The following is a 20018-nucleotide window of genomic DNA, read 5'->3' on the forward strand; positions in this document are numbered from 1 at the left end:
ACCAAGAATAATTATATGAAATATAATTATGATTATTGGAGTATAAAATGATGTTTAGCAGTGAAAAATTATGATTCTCGGTATTTTTGGAGCACAAGGGCAAAATGGTAATTTTGCCACTAGAACACTAAACAAAAATTTTTATAAAACGATTTTTGCCCCATTTGGTTAATATTAATCAATAATAGTGTTATTTGAGGTTGAAACGTAGAAATAATGTGATTCCGGTACATTTCGAAGTATAGGGGTAAAATCTTAATTCTTTCGCCTAGGGGGCAAATCGGTAAATTTTTCACTCCAGCACTTGTCAAGACCAAGGGATTTTTATTGTGGTAGGATTGGATAAATACCATAATATTTGTGGTGGAAAATGAAGAAGAAAAAGTCAAAAAGTTAAAAAAATTTGGGCCAATAAGCATGTGACACGTGGCATGCTTGATTATTTTATTATTTTATATAAAAATCAGCCCATTAAGTCCCCAATTCTCTCACCATATTCAGCCTAGGCAACCAGCAACAAGAACAAAGGAAGAACAAAGGGAAAAACAACACAACCTAGGTAGAAATTCAAAGAAAAAGTGAAGCAATCAAGGAAACAAGCTGGGTAAGTTAGAATTTCTTTAATTCTCCTTGATACCTAGCTTACCCATGCTTTTGTTCTTGATTTCCATGGTTGAACATTGAGTTATCATGATGAATTCGATTCTGAAAAAAATGGGTATGGAAAAGGAATTGTTGTTGGAATAATTTGATTTTAGACTATGTTAGTGTTTAGGGATAGTTAAGCATGGTTATGAACAAAAATACAAAAGAAATATTCAATTTCTCTAGGGTTCCTTGTTGGTCGAACCATGAGGGCTGAATATCAATGGGGGATTGTTTTTATTTCAAGAAAAATGGTTTGGAAAACGATGAATTAAGGTGAAACGGTTATGTAGGAAAAACATTTTGGTGCTAGTGCACCAAATGACCGAATTTTTCTATAAGGAACTGTGAGGGTTCTAATGCTGAATTTGGCTTTATTTAAATGGTATGTGGTAAATTAAGGTATTAGAGGAGAAATGAATTAATTTGGAGGTGATTTGGACACAATCGTCAATTAATCGGGTGATCGATCGAATTTAATCGATACCGCGATTAAGCGATAATTGGACGTATTTTTGCATTTACATATCAAGCATTAGTAATTTCAAATTAGTTTATATCAATTTAGGGACAATATGGTAAATTCCTCAACTTTGTTATTTGTCAAGGTAGTGAGACATCCGAAAAAGGTAAAGGAATTGCGCTTGAGGACTCTTAGTCCGAGTGCACTCGGAATCTGGATTTTCGACACCTGTGAGTGGACTGCCTTCAAAACTTGTTTTGGAAAATATAATGAAATTGCCACCCATTTGAATGAATTACCAAGCTTTTCATCAAAACAAGTGCCTTGGGAACAAGCTTTTGAAAAATGGTTTTATGTTGTAATATGTGATTACTATGGATTCATGCACTATTGTATTATGATGATATATATATGTGTGTTGTGCATGATGAATGATATTGTGTATAATGATTGTAACCGTGTGTGTTCATGATGTGGGGAATGCACATGCCGGTGATGATGGTGGGGTGAGAGATAGATGATGATAGTGCCCATGTGCACGATGTGGGGGGATGTACACGATGGCACTGATTGTGCATGATGTGGGGGATGCACATGATGGTGTCGGCTATGTGCACGATGTGGGGGGATGTACATGAGCCGGGAGTGATTATGATGATATTGATGTTTGTCTATGTAATTATGCATATCTAGATTTATGAAATGAAAGCTCATGAATGTGATATATGGTTGACATATATGTGAAATTTGACACATTGTACTTTGAGAATTTTCATGAGTTTTATGTTGATTTTGTTAGTTTAGCAAGATGGCTTTTTGTTGAGTGAGGGAAAATGTTTCTCTTGTTGCTATGTTTTCGCTGTAGCGACAGTCATTGTCGCTGCAACGAGAAACTCTCGAGTTTAAGGACCTTTCACTAGAATTGGTTCTTGCTGCAACGAAAAACTTTCTGTTTCTGGGTAACAATTTCACTGCAGCAAATTCATTCTCGCTGTAGCGAAAAACTTTCTATTTTGTCTCCTATCTTGTCCAATTTCTGCCCTATTTTTCACTTCTTTGCTACCATATCTGAGCATGGACTTCCAACATTTAGGACAAAATGAGTGAGTTTAAAATGAGGGGTTTTTAATATGAATGGAACTAAATTGCATTGTTTTGAAACAAGTGCATCATGATTTTAAATTCTCCCTTACTGTTGTTGCTTGTTCCCTTCCTTGTTCACTCATTGGGTTTATACTCACCATTTTCAAATTCATGTTTTCAGATCACGAGGCAACCGGTAACTAGGACGAGGTGTCCTTGTAGACCTGTGTCCATCTTTTGGTAGGTGTCTCGGCATTCGGTAGCTGTATATTCATCCGAGTCACTCCGTTGGAAGTCGAGTGTTATTTTGTTTTGTATAGACGAACTTAATGTAAATTATTAGAATACATGTTGTAGACATTGTATGTAAATTTTTAAGGAGTAATGCCAGTACGAGTTGGCAATGTATATCACTATTTTGATTCAAAGTTATGAAATATGACTTAGTGATATTAGATGGAATTATAAGTAAGATAAATAATAGGCTTGCTTGGGTTTAGTGGATTACGTCCATTGGACCCTTGCGCTGGTCATGGCCCGAAATTTGGGTTGTGACAAAAACCGTAATTTTCACCACCCAAAACTTGTCAAAATCATAGGATTTATTTATTTTTGGTATGAATAACTATGGTATTTTAAGTGGTGAAAAAAATTGAAGTTTAAAGGACAAAATTTTAAAAACAGGTCAATAGAAAAGTGATACATGGCACTTTTTAATGATTTAATATTATTTTAAAGGAAAATCAGCCCATTTAAACCCCACATCAGGTGATGGTCGGCCATAAGGAGAAAATAAGAGAGAAAATAGAGAGGAAAGGAAGAAAAGAGAAAAACCAAAGGAAAACTAGAAAATTCAAAGGGGAATTCGCGTTTTTTGTCTATTTACGCGTCTAACGGTAAGATTTTTCGACTTTAGCTTGATTTCTACCTTTCCTATGCCTTTGTTTCCATTTAGCATGCTTGAGGAGAGAGATCAAAAAGTGATACTAAGGGCTGGCTGAATTTTAAGGGGAAGGATTTTAAAATTTTTATGTTTTGATTCTTAGTTAAATTGGTAGTTTTAGTTAGTTAAATGTGTATAGAAATCAAATAAGGCAAGAAAGCATGAAATTCTCACAATACCCACCCTTGGCCGAATATTCAGTGATGTACAATGATGATGAACTTATTTTTATTTTAAGAGAAATGAAGAGAAAATGATAAAAAATGGTTAAATGTGATAGAAAAACAAAGTGGAAAATTAACCGAGTTAATATCTCATTTTTTGACCGAATTTTCCAAGGAGGAAAGTGAGATGATTTTGGTGATTTTAGAGGGTTATTGGCTGATATTTAATGGTTAGAAATGTTGGAGAGAAAATGAGACAATTTATAGCTAAAATGGAGCGCGTTAGCAATTTATCGGGTAAAGTGCCAAAAAAAGGTTAATACCGCGTTTAAGCAGTTTTAGGCTATTGCATTTCATACCATGCATTAGTATAGGATTTAAATCAATTATATAGTGATTTAGCATCAATGTGGTGAATTGTGTAATTTTTGCAATGTGTCTAGGAGGAGAGCCTTCCGGTAAAGGCAAAGAAGTCGTACCCGACGAACAGTGATAGGGGCACTTATAAAACATTTAATTGTTACAAACTGTGAGTAAACCTATTATTATTGTAAATTATCTAGAGTTTATTTTTAAATGCTCTTTATGTATTTTATGAAACGAAAATGAGATTAAAATGGGACTTTTGATGTTTTAGAAATAAATGTGACAAATAAATATATTGTGTTGATTATCTGAAATAAGAAACTTTTGATCATGAAATTGAGTAATTGGAGGCTGTCAATTGTCTTGAAAAATATATTTTCCTATGAATGGCTTATGATATATGAGTATATGTGGCTATATTTTCTAATTGCATTGGGAATTTATGTAAGCTGTCTTTTACTATGCAGGCTAGATAAATAAATAAAAGCCACGTTATACTGTCAAAATTTTATTAAAATTGGTGGGTTTAGTCACTGCAGTGATGGGTTTTCGTGGACTGCCTATTAGAGGGGTACGGCAAACCCGGTTGGATAGTTACTCCGATTGTAGAGGCGATGAGGGTAACTCCTGGGGTAGTGTTAGAGCTCACTTCACGTCGAACCCCCACATGAATATGTAACTCAGCCAACGCTAAGGAACGGCTTGTTTCCAAAACTAACATGTGTTTAACATGTAAATATCTTAACAACCTTGGTGGACTCGGTTAGATGCCTCGGCCAAGGTATCCCCGAGGAATAGTTTTTGGCTTGAGCCCTGTTTCTAATAAAAGTCATAAGCCTTAACAACTGTTTTGGTAAATTACAAATATTTTATGGTTTAAGAAATAAATTGAAAACCTTATGAAATGATTTGTGATTTGTTGTTTAAACTTGCCTCCATTTTACTCGCCTTTAGATATTTATAATAATGTCTGTTTACTCATTAGGATTGTAAAATCTCACCCACCTCTTTTCCAAATATTTCAAACCTGTGATAGCTTGTAAATACCCGATTTTGTTGAGGATTCCAGTTGACCCTTCTATCTCACAAACAGTAGATTACTATCACCAACACTTGGTGTATTTATGGGCCACTTGTCATTGTAATTATTATTGTACATTATAACTTTGTAAATTATTGTATATATGAATTTATTTTACTTCCACGTTATAAAAGATTACTTACACGTGTTTCTATAAATATTATTTTATATAAAATACTATATTTTAATCAATATTTTGAATAGTAATTGTTTAAAACGGAATGTTTAACAACGATTGCTCACAGGAAAGGCAAGAAACTAATATGTAAGCCTTGCAGGGTTTTGATTGGCATTTCGGGTAATGAGTGTCAATTAGGATGTCGCGGCGGTTGTCATGCGCCCGAGGGAGGTTCCGGGTCGTGACAATTCGGTTGGTATCAGAGCTTTCGATTTAAAAGCTTATGGTTTTGAAAGAAGTTTTTGATTTTTAAAGTTCTTTGATTTAAAGTTATTTTAAAAAAATTTACAATGTCATTGTGGCCCAGTTAAGATTAGTTAGTTACATGTAGTTGCATATAGAGTCTTAAGTCGTCTAAACCAATTTCGTTCTTTTTGTAGATCATTATGCCTCCTCGACGTGAGCTACCACCTATCACTAGATCTACCGGTAGGGGAAGAGATTGCCCTAGACAAAGTCGACCGAATTCTATAGAAGAGGAGTCGGCTGGTTCTCTTTTTAAAGCAGCTCCTATTGTTGAGTCTACTGACATTCTTGTACCTCCTCCACCACCTGTTGCTGCTCCTGGCGTACTTGCCATGTCACCCGAGGTAGCTCAGGCATTAGTGGCTTTCTCTCTACTCTTACGGGTCAGGCTCAGGCTGGTCCAGTTCCACCTGCTGTTTCCCCTGTAACATCCCCAGTACCACCACCTCTTATTCTACCCCAAACACCGGACGTCTCTATTTTTAAGAAATTGAAGGAAGCTAGACAGTTAGGTTGCGTCTCGTTTATTGGTGAGTTAGATGTGACCGCAGCTAAGGATTGGGTTATTCAGGTATCAGAGACACTAGCAGATATGGGATTAGATGATGAGATGAAATTGAAGGCAGCTACACGGTTATTTGAGAAGAGAGCCCGTACCTGATGGAGTTTAGTAAAATCTCGCTCTCCTATACCGCTGACTTGGATGAATTTCCTCCGAGAGTTCGATGGTCAGTTCTACACCTATTTCCATCAGAAAGAGAAAAAGAGAGAATTTCTAAGCTAGAAACAAGGGAACATGACCATTGAGGAGTATGAAACTCGTTTTAACGAGCTGATGTCTTATGTACCTAAGTTGGTGAGATTGGAGCAAGACCAGGTAAACTACTTTGATGAAGGACTCCGTAATGAGATACGGAAGCGTATGATAGTGACTAGCAATGAGTCATATAAGGAAGTTGTGCAGATGGCCTTACGGGCTGAGAAGCTCGCCACTGAGAATAGACGGATCCGAGCTGAGTTTACAAAGAGAAGGAATCTACTTACGTTGCCGGGTCAATCTTCAAAGAGAGGCAGAGATTCGACATCTACTGCAGGAAGTACTACCTCAGCGTCTATGGCATCCACTAGACCTCCATCTCAGTAGTCACAGTTGAGATCTTCTAGATTTGATCGGCCAGTGATGAGTAGTCAGGGGGGGACTTCAGGAGGATTGGACAGATGCCGTAATTACGGAGGATTTCCATGTTGGGTCATGTAGAAAGCTTGTAAAGTGTTTTCAATGCGGCCAATAGAGGCATATCAAGAGAGATTATCCTCAGTTAAGACAGGATACAGTAGCTACTTCTACTTCTCTGACTCGTCTTAGTATACTGCAGAGAGACACTTCAAGATCACAGTCCAAACAAGGCCTAGTGATACGGTCAGGCATGGGGAGTAATGCCCTAGAGTAGCCTTCTTCCAGATCACAGCCCCAGATTTCGACCAGGGTTTTTGCAGTGACTGAGGATGAAGCTCGGATTCGACCTAGCACAATGACAGGTACTATGATTGTGTTTGATAGAGATGCACATGTTTTGATATATTCGGGCTTCGATAGATCATACGTGAGCATATCATTTGCATCATTCTCAAATAGGAACCTGTCACCATTAGAGGAAGAGATTGTAGTGCATACTCCTTTGGGCAAGCGATTAGTAAGAAATACGTATTATAGAGACTATGGTATTAAAGTTGGGGAAGAAGAATTTATGAGTGATTTAATCCTTTTGGAGATTCGGGACTTTGATTTAATCTTGGGTATGGATTGGTTATCCACTCATCGAGCAAAGGTGGATTGTTTTAAGAAAGAAATGATTCTCCAGAGTTTAGAGGGAGCAGAAGTTGTATTTACGGGGGAGTGTCGAGTATTACCGTTTTGTGTAATCTCGGCCCTCAAAGCTTTCAAATTGGTGTGAAAGGGATATCCGGCATACTTGGCTCACGTGAATGATATATCAAGGGAGGAACCTAAGTTAGAGAATGTCCCTGTAGTAAGTGAGTTCCCTGATGTATTTCCTGATAAATTACCAAGACTTCCTCCCGATCGTGAGTTTGAATTCACCATTGACTTACTTTCGGGTACTACCCCTATCTCTATTCCTCCATATAGAATGGCTCCGGTAGAGTTGAAGGAGTTGAAAGTACAGTTGAAAGAGTTAGTGGATAAAGGTTTTATACACCCTAGTACATCTCTATGGGGAGCACCGATTTTATTTGTGAAGAAAAAAAACGGTACACTTCGGTTATGTATAGATTACTGACAGCTTAACAAAATGACCATTAAGAACAAGTATCCGTTGTCGAGGATTGATGATCTTTTCGATCAATTACATGGAGCTACAGTGTTTTCTAAGGTTGATCTGAGGTCTGGGTATCATCAGTTGAGGATTAAAGAACAGGATGTACCCAAGACAGCGTTCAGGACTCGGTACGGTCATTATGAGTTCTTGGTCATGCCTTTCGGGTTAACTAACGCACCGACAGTTTTTATGGATCTCATGAATAGGGTGTTCCACCCTTACTTGGACAAGTTTGTTATTGTATTCATTGATGACATCCTGGTTTACTCGAGAGATAATGATGAGCATGCTTCCCACTTGCGTATAGTATTACAGACTTTTCGAGAAAGACAATTGTATGCAAAGTTTTCGAAGTGTGAGTTTTGGTTACAGGAAGTGGTATTCTTGGGACACGTAGTATCGGGAGCTAGAATATATGTTGATCCCAAGAAGATAGAGGCAATTTTACAATGGGAGCAACCTAAAACAGTGACGGAGATTCGTAGTTTCCTCGGATTAGTCGGTTATTAATGGAGATTTGTTCAGGGGTTTTCTTTAATAGCAGCTCCTTTGACCCGTCTAACTCGTAAGGGAGTTAAGTTTGAGCGAGATGATGTTTGTGAGAATCGATTTCAGGAGGTAAAGAACTGATTAACCTTCGCTCCCGTTTTAACACTTCCTGTGAGTGGTAAGGGATTTGTAGTTTATAGTGATGCCTCAAAGTTGGGGTTAGGGTGCGTACTGATGCAGGATGAAAAAGTTGTGGCTTATGCTTCTAGACAGCTAAAGAGGCATGAAGCAAATTACCCTACCCATGATTTAGAGTTAGCAGCTGTGGTGTTTGCTTTAAAAATCTAGAGGCATTACTTGTATGGTGAGCATTGTCGGGTATTTACGGATCACAAGAGTTTAAAATATTTGCTCACTCAGAAGGAGCTTAATTTGAGGCAAAGGCGATGGTTGGAGTTGATAAAAGATTATGACTTGGTGATAGACTATCATCCGGGAAAGGCAAACGTTGTAGCTGATGCCTTAAGTCTAAGTCTTCATCGTCTTTAGTCGCACTTTAGAGTTGTTATTTTCCAGCATTATTAGAGATGAAATCTCTTAGGGTCCAGTTGAGAAATGGTGAGGATGGATCCTTATTGGCAAGCTTCATTGTGCGACCTTCGTTACGAAATCAGATCAAGGACATTCAGAGGTCTAATGAGGAGTTCAAAAAAGAAATTCAAAAATTGACCGATGGGGGAGTCAGTGAGTTCAGATTAGGAGAGGATAACATCTTGATGTTTAGAGACCGAGTTTGTGTTCCTGAGGGAAACCAGCTAAGACAGGCAATCATGGAAAAAGCCCATTCATCTGCCTATGCATTACATCCAGGAAGCACCATGATGTATAGGACTATCAGGGAGAATTATTGGTGGCCAGGTATGAAGCGAGACGTAGCAGAATTCATAGCAAAGTGTCTCGTATGTCAACAAGTTAAGGCAGAGCATCAAAAGCTAGCAGGTACACTTCAGTCTTTACCTATTCCCGAGTGGAAATGGGAGCATGTAACTATGGATTTTGTTTTAAGACTGCCACAGACACAGAGGGGAAAAGATGCGATCTGGGTGATCGTAGATCGGTTGACTAAGTCCGCTCACTTTTTAGCTGTCCATAGTACATACTCTATTGAGAAGCTGGCTCAGCTCTATATAGATGAGATTGTGAGGCTACATGGAGTTCCCATTTCTATAGTGTCAGACCGAGATCCTCGATTCACTTCTCGATTCTGGCTGAAATTTCAAGAAGCTCTCGGAACCAAATTGAAATTTAGCACTGTTTTTCACCCACAGACGGATGGTTAGTCAAAGAGGACTATCCAGACTATGGAGGATATGTTGAGGGCTTGTGTCATGGATTTTCTTGGAAGTTGGGATAGACACTTGCCATTAGTGGAATTTGCTTACAACAACAGCTTCTAGTCTAGCATTGGTATGGCACCGTACGAAGCTTTATATGGAAGGAAATGTCGTACTCCACTTTGTTTGGATGAAGTGGGTGAAAGAAAGTTAGTTAGTGTGGAATTGATCGATCTAACTAATGACAAGATCAAGGTTATACGAGAAAGGCTTAAGGTACCCTAAGATAGGCAAAAGAGTTATGCATATAAACGGAGAAAAGACTTGGAGTTTGAGATCAATGATAGAGTTTTTCTTAAGGTTTCTCCATGGAAAGGCGTGATTCGATTTGGAAAGTGGGGAAAGCTTAACCCTAGGTATATTGGACCATTCTAAATCATTGAAAGAATTAGACCAGTGGCTTATCGATTAAAACTACCTCCAGAGTTAGATCGGATCCACAACGTTTTCCATGTCTCCATGCTTAAGAAATATGTACCAGATCCCTCTCACATCCTTAAAGCACCTCCGATCGAGTTGCATGACGATTTGAAGTTCGAGGTGCAACTTGTGAGTATCTTGGATAGAAAGGATCGAGTATTGAGGAACAAGAGTATGTCAATGGTCAAAGTGTTGTGGAAAAGTGCTCGACTGGAGGAAATGACATGGGAAGTAGAGCATCAGATGAAGAACCAATACCCGCATCTATTTGTCGAATCTGGTAAGTGAAATTTTGAGGTCAAAATTTTATTTTAAAGGGGGTAGAATTGTAAAACCCTACCTTATAAACACATGTCATGACATACATGCACTAAGTAGCATGTTATTATGCTAGGAAAGTCCTAAGAATAGACGAAACTCGGTATTGTACCTAACGGTACACTTGAGTTGATTTAACCTCGAACTAGTTCAAATAGGAATCGTAGGATGAAATTTAATATTTTACAGTCCAGGAATGACAAAAAATGATTGTTAAGAGTTTGAGGGTTCATTTGGAGAAAAATTAGAAATTTCGATGTTTAGGGGTAAAATCGTCATCTTGCCACCTAAGATAATAATTTGATCATGGAGTGAAATTTTTGACCAAGATTAACTATTTGGAGTATAATTTAATGATAGGAAGTGAAAATTTTCAATTTTGGCAATTTTCGAAACATAGGGGCAAAACGATAATTTTGTCGTCCCAAGGTAAAAACCGTAATTTTCATCACCCAAAACTTGTCAAAATTATAGGATTTATTTATTTTTGGTATGAATAACTATGGTATTTCAAGTGGTGAAAAATAGAAGTTTAATGGATGAAATTGTAAAAACGGGCCAATGGAAAAGTGACACATGGCACTTTTTAATGATTTAATATTATTTTAATGAAAAGTCAGCCCATTTAAACCCCATATTAAGTGATGGCCAACCATAAGGAGAGAACAAGAGGGAAAATAGAGAGGAAAGGAAGAAAAGAGAAAAACCAAAGGAAAACTAGAAAATTCAAAGGGGAAATCGCGTTTTTCGACCGTTTACGCGTCTAACGGTAAGATTTTTGACTTTAGCTTGATTTCTACCTTTCTTATGCCTTTGTTTCCATTTAGCATGCTTGAGGAGAGAGATCAAAAAGTGATATCAAGGGCTGGATGAAATTCAAGGGGAAGGAATTTGAAATTTTTATGTTTTGATTTTTAGTTAAATGTGTATAGAAATCAAATTGGGCAAGAAAGCATGAAATTTTCACAATACCCACCCTTGGCTGAATGTTCAATGATGTACAATGATGATGAACTGATTTTTATTCTAAGAGAAATGAAGAGAAAATGATGAAAAATGGTTAAATGTGATAGAAAAACAAAGTAGAATATTTACCAAATTAATGTCCCATTTTTGGCCGAATTTTCCAAGGAGGAAAGTGAGCTGATTTTGGTGATTTTAGTGAGTTATTGGCTGATATTTAATGGTTAGAAATGTTGGAGAGAAAATGGGACAATTTAGAGCTAAAATGGAGTGCGTTAGTAATTTATCGGGTAAAGTGCCAAAAATAGGTTAATACCGCGTTTAAGCCGTTTTAGGCTATTGCATTTCATACCATGCATTAGTATAGGATTTAAGTCAATTATATAGTGATTTAGCATCAATGTGATGAATTGTGTAATTTTTGCAATGTGTCTAAGAGGAGAGCTTTTTGGTAAAGGCAAGGAAGTCGTACCCAACGAACAGTGATCGAGGCACCTAGAAAGCATTTAATTTGTACAAACGGTGAGCAAATCTATTATTATTGTAAATTATCTAGAGTTTATTTTTAAATGCTCTTCATGGATTTTATGAAACGAAAATGAGATTAAAATAGGATTTTTGATGTTTTAGAAATAAATGTGACAAATAAAAATATATTGTGTTGATTATGAAATCGAGTAATTGGAGGCTGCCAATTATTTTGAAAAATATATTTTCCTATGAATAGCTTATGATATATGAGTATATGTGGCTATATTTTATAATTGCATTGGGAATTTATGTAAGTTGTCTTTTACTATGCAGGTTTGGTAAATAAATAAAAGCCACATTATACTGTCGAAATTTTATTAAAATTGGTGGGTTTAGTCACTGCAGTGACGGGTTTCCATGGACTGCCTATTAGAAGGGCATGGTAAACCCGATTATATAGTTACTCTGGTAGTAGAGGCGAGGAAGGTAACTCTCGGGGTAGTATTAGAGCTCACTTCATGTCGAACCCCTACGCGAATGCGTAACTCGACCAACGCCAAGGAATGACTTATTTTAAAAATAAAAATATGTTTCACATGTAAATATCTTAACAACCTTGGCGGACTCGGTTAGATGCCTCAGTCAAGGTATCCCCGAGGATTAGTTTTGGCTTAAGCCTTGTTTTTAATAAAAATCAGAAGCCTTAATAACTGTTTTGGTAAATTACAAATATTTTATGGTTTAAGAAATAAATTGAAAACCTTATGAAATAGTTTGTAATTTGTTGTTTAAACTTGCCTCTATGTTACTCGCCTTTAGATATTTATGATAATGTCTGTTTACTCATTGGGATTGCAAAATCTCTCCCACCTCCTTTCCAAAAATTTCAGGCCTGTGGTAGCTTGTAAATACCCAATTTTGTCGAGGATTCCAGTTGACCCCACTATCTCACAGACAGTAGGTTACTATCACTAACGCTTGGTGTATTTAGGGGCCACTTGTCATTGTAATTGTCACGACCCGAAACTCCCATCGAGCCCGTGACAACAGCCGCGACGTCTCGATCGACATTCATTACCCGAAATGTCAACCGGAACCCCGCAAGGCTTTAATATCAACTTCTCATTTCCCCTGTGGGTAACTATTTCCAAATACCACATTCTAAAAGATTTTAAACTATTTTCAACTTAAACAAATAAAATAATAATTTTCGTCTCATAGGGATATTTTGGTCATTTATCCCAAAAATCTCAAAATCATCTAAAAATATAGTATGTAAGTGGAAAACACATATTTCATAATCAAAAATAATTTTGGATGTCTAAAACATTCGTTTAAAATGGAATTATGACTGTTATAATACAATAAAAATATTAAATAAAATATTCAATTTTCACATAAAACGATATTTTAAGAACACTGCATAAATAATTTTTATAGCGTAAAAGCAAAATAAATTCTTACATACCATAAAACAAATAACCAAAGTATAGAATTTAATTTACAGTGACACGTGGGCCCACGAATGACCAAAAGTATCAAAAGAAATGAACCTACAGTTTTTGGATGTGGCAAGTTCAACTGTAATCCTCGCCGATATCAGTTATCTACAATCTATTCTAAGCCTGAAATGGGTGAAAATGAGGGTGGTGAGATTATAAAATCCTAATGAGTAAACAAACATCACTCAAAATATCTAAAGTCGAGTAAAAGGAGACTTTTAAAACATTTCATCAAACTGTGATTTATCATCTTTCAACTTATTTCAACCAAATGAAATCAATTTATTTAAAGCAAGTAATCAGTATGGCTTATGAATTTCTTAAAAAGCTTGGCTCATGCCAAAAATTATTATCATACTCAGTTATCTGGGATACCTTGGCCGAGGGCTATCCCAACTGAGTCTGCCAAGGCTATTAGAAAGTCATGTTTTTATTTTGAAAACATAGTCATTCCTTGGCGTTGGCCGAGTTCCCCTTCACGTGGTGGTTTGGCGTGAAGTGAACTCTAAAAGTTATACCTCAAGAGTTACCCTACTTGCCTCTCCAACCGAGGTAAAAATATAACAGGATTCTGTGCCCCTCTAATAGGCTAGTCCACAGAACCCAGCCCACTGCAGCAGGTCAAACCCACCATACAATAAAATTTTGACAGCATGACAGGGCTAATATATTACTACCCAGCCTGCAAAGGTAAAATAAAGCAATTCATACAATTCATAAAAACACAGCCCAGCCAGTCATGCCAATACAATAACATAAGCCATTAATTCAATTTTAAATTTACAACATATCAGTGGTCTCCAATTACTCTATTTTCAAAATCGTTATTTCGTTTCAAGACAATTTATAAAATATTTTCATTTAAACTTATTTTCTTTACAGAACATAAAAATTTACCATTTGAACTCATTTTCATAAAATTCACCAAAACCGAATAAAAACATACTTTAGATAATTAAAATGATGGTAAGGTTACTCACCGTGTCTAAAGTGGGGATTTTCGAAATACTCAGACTACTGGTCCTCGGGTGCAATTCCCTTGCCTTTATCAAAGGACTCACCACCTTGACATAGTACAAAATCGAGAAATTCACCACATTGGTACTAAATTGAAATTAAACTAATTTAGACTACTAATGCTGGATATGGAATGCAAAAATGTCTAAATTTTTGTCTAAATACAGTGTTAGCCTATTTCGGTCTTTTACCCGTAAATCGATATACGGGTCCGTTTAAACTCCAAATTAATTCTTTTCAGTTTCTATACCTCAATTGCATCCAAATTGACTTAATGTCCCTCAGTGTGGTGCAAATTATCAGTCCCGATAGCAAATTACGAAAATACCCCTAATGGGTAAAAATTTGTATTTTTGCTCCGAAAATTCCCATTATTTTTCTAGGCTCATAATTCATCATTATTCATCATAATTCCTCAAATAAACATCAAGATCAGCAGCCAATATTCTCCTAGAAAATTCGGCATAATGGGTTTCAATGGGAGAAAATTATATCTCTAGCTTATTTTTGCTATATTTCAATATAACTTAACTAAAATCACTTAATTCAATTAAAATCAACCATAAATCAAGCTCAAAACTCATCCATGGAGGTTTGGCCAGCATGGGTGTCCATACCCACTTTCTAATTTTGCATGGAAATGAGAAAAAAATGCATGGGTAGTGAAAATCACAAGGAAAATCAATGAAATTTACCTTTTCAATGCTTGATTTCTTGATTTCTCTTGATTTTCCCTAGATTTTCAGGTAGGGTTCTTATTTGTTTTTTTCCCCCTTTTCTCCCCTGGTTTGGACAGCTGAAGAAGATGAGAATTCTGGAATTTTTACCTTTTTAAAGGCTAAAATAATATAATATTATTTTATTCATTTTTTAATGTTTTATTAATTCCTTAAATTCTAGCCATCCATTTGTTTCCAAATTTTCACCATACACTTGTCCCACATATGCATAGCTTAGATAAAATTCTCAGACTTATCCAAAGTCTTGGTGGAGTAATTTTTAAAATTTACACTTTTGCCCCCGTAAAAGTCAAAAATTACATTTTTGTCCCAAAAATTGAAAAATTGCCCATAGACATATTTTTCATCCCTTATACTCATACCATTCTCCAATTTGTCAAATTTGATCTAAATTCTCTCAAAATCTCAAATTTTGTCCGTGAGTGGTAAAATTACGATTTTACCCCTACACTCTATAAATCACCGGAATTAAACTTTTTCACTGCCAAACCCTCAAATTATACTCCAATACTCAAATCATACTCCAATAAGTCAAATGGGGATAAAAAAATTCTTTTCTAAAAATTCCTATTGTGTCCTTGGGTGGCAAATGACCATTTTGCCCCTAGATAGTAAAAATTCTGGTTTGACTCCAAATTGATCCTCGAACTCCAAATCACCATATTAAACCATTCTGGGACTTTAATATTCTTAATTTCATTTTAAATTCTCTATTTGATTTAGCTCGAGGCTTAAATTAACTTAATTGTACCATTTGGTACATTATCGTCTTTTAACGATTTTTCTTTCGGGGCTTTCCAAGTATGCAAGCATATTGTCAATCATATGAATGACATGGAAAGTATTTTATAAGGTCGGGCTTGACAGTAATTATTATTGTACAATATAACTTTGTAAATTATTATATGTATGAATTTATTTTACTTCCACTTTACAAAAGATTATTACACGTGTTTCTATAAATATTGCTTTATACAAAAATGCTATATTTTAATCAATATTTTGAATAGTAATATTTGTCTATAAATCTTTTTAAAATAATTTTATCTTTTGATTTACTTGAGCTGAAAACGACTGGTAATTGTTTAAAACGGAATGTTTAAAAATGATTGCTCACAAAAAAGGCAAGAAACTGACATGTAACCCTTGCGGGGTTCCGATTGGAATTACGGGCAATGAGTGTTAATCGGGACGTTGCGGTGATTGTCATGGGCCCGAGGGAGGTTCCCGGTCCTGACAGAAAGCCCCTAAGAATAGACGAAATCCAATATTGTACTTAACAGTACACTTGAGTTGATTTAACCTCAAACTAGTTCAAATAGGAATCATAGGATGAAATTTAATATTTTACAGTCTAGGAATGACTAAAAATGATTGTTCGGAGTTCGAGGGTTCATTTGGGGAAAATTTGAAAATTTTGATGTTCAAGGGCAAAATCGTCATTTTGCCACCTAAGATAATAATTTCATCATGGAGTGAAATTTTTGACAAAGATTAACTATTTGGAGTATAAATTAATGATAGGAAGTCAAAAATTTCAATTTCGGTAATTTTCAAAACATAGGGGCAAAATGGTAATTTTGTCACCCCAAGGTAAAACCGTAATTTTCACCACCCAAAACTTGTCAAAATCATAAGATTTATTTATTTTTGGTATGAATAACTATGGTGTTTTAAGTGGTGAAAAAAATTGATGTTTAAAGGATGAAATTTTAAAAACGGGCCAATGGAAAAGTGATACATGGCACTTTTTAATGATTTAATATTATTTTAACGGAAAATCAGCCCATTTAAACCCCACATCAGGTGATGGTTGGCCATAAGGAGAAAATAAGAGAGGAAATAGAGAGGAAAGGAAGAAAATAGAAAAACCAAAGGAAAACTAAACAATTCAAAGGGGAATTCGCATTTTTCGTTCGTTTACGCGTCTAACGGTAAGATTTTTCGACTTTAGCTTGATTTCTACCTTTCCTATGCCTTTGTTTCCATTTAGCATGCTTGAGGAGAGAGATCAAAAAGTGATACCAAGGGCTGACCGAATTTCAAGGGGAAGGATTTTGAAATTTTTATATTTTGATTCTTAGTTAAATTGGTAGTTTTAGTTAGTTAAATGTGTATAGAAATCAAATAGGGCAAGAAAGCATGAAATTCTCACAATACCCACCCTTGGCCGAATATTCAGTGATGTACAATGATGATGAACTGATTTTTATTCTAAGAGAAATGAAGAGAAAATGATGAAAAATGGTTAAATGTGATAGAAAAACAAAGTGGAAAATTAACCGAGTTAATGTCCCATTTTTTGACCAAATTTTCCAAGGAGCAAAGTGAGCTGATTTTGGTGATTTTAGAGGGTTATTGGCTGATATTTAATGGTTAGAAATGTTGGAGAGAAAATGGGACAATTTAGAGCTAAAATGGAGCGCGTTAGCAATTTATTGAGTAAAGTGCCAAAAATAAGTTAATACCGCATTTAAGCCATTTTAGGCTATTGCATTTCATACCATGCATTAGTATAGGATTTAAGTCAATTATATAGTGATTTAGCATTAATGTGGTGAATTGTGTAATTTTTGCAATGTGTCTAGGAGGAGAGCCTTCCGGTAAAGGCAAGGAAGTCGTACCCGACGAACAGTGATCGGGGCACCTAGAAAGCATTTAATTTATACAAACTGTGAGTAAACCTATTATTATTGTAAATTATCTAGAGTTTATTTTTAAATACTCTTTATGTATTTTATGAAACGAAAATGAGATTAAAATGGGAATTTTCATGTTTTAGAAATAAATGTGACAAATAAATATATTGTGTTGATTATCTGAAATAAGAAACTTTTGATCATGAAATTGAGTAATTGGAGGCTGCCAATTGTCTTGAAAAATATATTTTCCTATTAATGGCTTGTGATATATGAGTATATGTGGCTATATTTCTAATTGTATTGGGAATTTATGTAAGCTGTCTTTTATTATGCAGGTTGGATAAATAAATAAAAGCCACGTTATACTGTCGAAATTTTATTAAAATTGGTGGGTTTAGTCACTGCAGTGACGAGTTTTCGTGGACTGCCTATTAAAGGGGTACGGTAAACCCGGTTGCATAGTTACTCCGGTTGTAGAGGCGAGGAAGGTAACTCCCGAGGTAGTGTTAGAGCTCACTTCACGTCAAACCCCCACGCGAATGTGTAACTCGGCCAACTCCAAGGAATGGCTTGTTTCCAAAACTAACATGTGTTTAACATGTGAATATCTTAACAACCTTGGCGGACTCGATTAGATGCCTCGGCCAAGGTATCCCCGAGGATTAGTTTTTGGCTTCAGCCCTGTTTCTAATAAAAGTCATAAGCCTTAACAACTGTTTTGGTAAATTACAAATATTTTATGGTTCAAGAAATAAATTAAAAACCTTATGAAATGGTTTGTGATTTGTTGTTTAAACTTGCCTCCATTTTACTCGCCTTTAGATATTTATAATAATGTCTGTTTATTCATTGGGATTGCAAAATCTCACCCACCTCCTTTCCAAATATTTCAGGCCTGTGATAGCTTGTAGATACCCGATTTTGTCGAGGATTCCAGTTAACCCCTCTATCTCACAGACAGTAAATTACTATCACCAATACTTGGTGTATTTATGGGCCACTTGTCATTGTAATTATTATTGTACATTATAACTTTGTAATTATTGTATGTATGAATTTATTTTACTTCCACGTTACAAAAGATTACTTACACGTGTTTCTATAAATATTGTTTTATATAAAAATACTATATTTTAATCAATATTTTGAATAGTAATTGTTTAAAACGGAATGTTTAACAACGATTGCTCACAGGAAAGGCAAGAAACTGATACGTAAGCCTTGCAGGGTTCCGATTGGCATTCTGGGTAATGAGTGTCAATTGGGACGTTGCAACGGTTGTCATGGGCCCTAGGGAGGTTTCGGGTCGAGACACTTTTCGTCAATGGTCTTCTGTCCTTGCTCACCTTGTGGTCTTTGTCTACTCTTCCCGCTGTTGCCTGGGTCCCTTAAAGGCACTACTTTCTTTACAACTATCCTCTTTCCATCATTCCACTGGTGGTTCCCTCAGTGCAGCACCTTCTCCATTTCCTGTTTCTGCCGGTAGTGAACAAACGCGAAGTTAGTCCTTCTGTTTCTATCTTGACTAACCTTCCTCAGAACGTGAACGTCAACAACCCTACCATACTCTTCAAAAGCGACCTTACTCAGGTTATCAACGTAATTCGAAAATAAACTCTCAAGCCACCACCTCTCTCCCATTTCCGCTACAATATGCTTAGAGATTAATGTTAAGATTTAAACTAACGAACTTATCAATTGAGTTAAGTCTCCTCATCAATAGACTTGCTCTTTATCCTTATCTATTATTAATGGCATTAGCTAGTTCACCCACTTATGTCTCAAGATTTCGGATTGATTCTGCTTGACTTTAAATGATGGTATCAGTCTTTGTCATGAATAGCATGAACATATCGTCTATTGAAGACTTTTTCTCTAGTATAGGAGCTTTAACTTGTGACTAAAAACCATCATGGAAAATAAGCTGTGATGAATATATAGGACCATGATCATTACTCCATGAAAAAGTTTCGTGATTCCACCTTGAGTTGTAAATGTTGGAGTATGACTTATTTTGCTGCCCATCGAAGCTTCCATCAAATTGCATTCATTCATAATAGGCTGGATAATAATCACTTGAATGCCTATCTCCACAAAGCTCACGTGTCACAAAAAGACTTTGAAAAGCATTAACACCCCAAATGTTAATTTTTTAAGACAAAGCATCTACTTGGGTGGCTAAATCACTGAGTGCATCCAATGCATAATCACTAGCAACCCTCCAAGGCAAAAATTGTTCAGATCACCATTGATAGTTCATCACGTCAATCAAAAGTATACGAAAATAAAAAGAAAGTTTGAGGTAAGATTAGGAATGCTTGGTATTAATACTAATAAGAAAGAATTAAAAATCAATTCCCTGGCAACGGTACCAAAAACTTGTTGTTCAATTTTTTACCCACGCAAGTGTACATATCAAAAAGATAATATAATGATGAGTAGAGTATCGTTCCCACAAAGAATTGTTTTAATTCCTATTGTTAAGTACTAAAATTGACACATCTTAATCTTATCTAAACAATTAAAATTATAATTAAAACTAATAAACTAATAA

The 20018-nt window shown here is 35.8% G+C and overlaps 1 protein-coding gene across 1 annotated transcript in view; it reads right to left on the reverse strand.

Annotated features, from left to right (window-relative positions):
• LOC18612964 (KDEL-tailed cysteine endopeptidase CEP1) overlaps window positions 1-20018 on the reverse strand; it is a 47045-nt gene that overhangs the window by 11406 nt on the left and 15621 nt on the right. The gene's annotated exons all lie outside the window — the stretch shown is intronic.

Source organism: Theobroma cacao, chromosome 1 (assembly GCF_053813885.1).
Source record: "Theobroma cacao isolate CCN51 chromosome 1, ASM5381388v1, whole genome shotgun sequence".
NCBI classification, from domain to species: Eukaryota; Viridiplantae; Streptophyta; class Magnoliopsida; order Malvales; family Malvaceae; genus Theobroma; species Theobroma cacao.